The following is a 1,507-nucleotide window of genomic DNA, read 5'->3' as shown; positions in this document are numbered from 1 at the left end:
GGTTTGGGGATTTTGTTTTGCTTTGGTTTTTGGCACGACTGGGATTACCTAGGGCCTAGCTGGCAGGGTAGGTGCTCTGGGCACCAGATCCAGGTGGCCTTGGGCTGCCCGGCAAGGCTTCTTCCTGATGTCGCCCGGGCTTGGGCAAGTGCTCGACCTCCATGGGGCTGCGTTGCCATCCGTTAGGTGGGGATGGTCCCAGCGCGAGTTGTCTGGGTGAAAGACAGCCTCAGTCGTGGGCTGCTGGCCACTCCCGGATCCTCCCGGAACCACGGTCTCTTCCTTCCTCCCTCGCTCCATGTGTACAGGGAAGGAGAGCTGCTTCTAGAGGATAATACAGAGGTTCAGCAGGAAAGCCATCTACATCGTGATAGGTGATGGTGTGGAAGAGGAGCAAGGAACCAAAAAGGTACCTGCCACCCGCCATGCCCTGCCCCACTCTCCTCCTCCTGCTCCAGGCGCTCTCCCTCTGCCTCCCGCGGGCAGCCGGCTCCTACTGGCCATTGCTGGCCAGTCTATTCCCATTTGTAAATCTCAGAAGCATCCTGAGTAATTTCCTTCTGCAAATCCCCCTTGTGCCTCTGGCTGTGCCCCTGGTAGCCCTGGACTGTTTCTGCGTGCTGCGCCAGGATCCCAGAGGCACTCTGCGGGGGCTGGCCGTTTTATTGAATGCTCCCCGATCCGTGTTCCAGGAACGCTTCCCAGTTAATAAAGATAGCATTAAGCTAATGAAAAAGAAAGTCCCACATCTTTGATCTCGGGTGTGAGGAGAGGGCAGGGGGTTCTGTGGCCGCCACTCATAGAGGGTGGGGACCTGTCCAGGAAAATCATGGACCTAGTGTGTGCACATGGGGATGGATCTAGTGATTCTTCGATCATCTAACAAACAACTTAGTCAACCTCTCTGAGCCTCAAATCCACCCTCCAGATCAATTTATTTTAAAAGAAATATGCCTTTAGAAAGAAGTATATAAGCCAGACATGGTGGTGCACACCACACATGGTGCCTGTGGAAGGGGGGCCGTGGGGAGATGGGGCACCCAGGACTTTCTCTCCCTGGATCTGGGCAGCTCTGCTCTGTCTCCTTCTCCACTCCAGCCAGGAACCTGTCCATCCAGTAAAATCCTCTTTTCATCCCGGAAGAAGCCTGAGCTTGCAGCCCATAGGAGCCCGAGCCAGGTGCTCTAGGCAGCATTAGAGAGCCGTCACCTCCTGGGCCCTCCATTCACAGCCATCCACCCCGCCACCCTGCCACATATCCACTCACTGACCTTGGTGGCCATCTGTCCCTCCTTTCAGTCATGCCCTCATGCACCATGCAACTGTCTGATTGTCCCTGCAGATTATCCATCCCACAGTCCACCCAACTACCTGAACTACCTGCGAGACATTGTTATCCACCATCCTCTACCCGCCCAGATGTTCTGCCCTTTCCTAGTTGGCCAACTGTTCAGTCACCTCACTCTTGTCACCCCTATGGCGAGGACCCGGAGTGCAGCTCGGTGTG

Source organism: Ictidomys tridecemlineatus (assembly GCF_052094955.1).
Source record: "Ictidomys tridecemlineatus isolate mIctTri1 chromosome 1 unlocalized genomic scaffold, mIctTri1.hap1 SUPER_1_unloc_4, whole genome shotgun sequence".
NCBI classification, from domain to species: domain Eukaryota; kingdom Metazoa; phylum Chordata; class Mammalia; order Rodentia; family Sciuridae; genus Ictidomys; species Ictidomys tridecemlineatus.
This window is presented reverse-complemented; position numbering follows the sequence as displayed.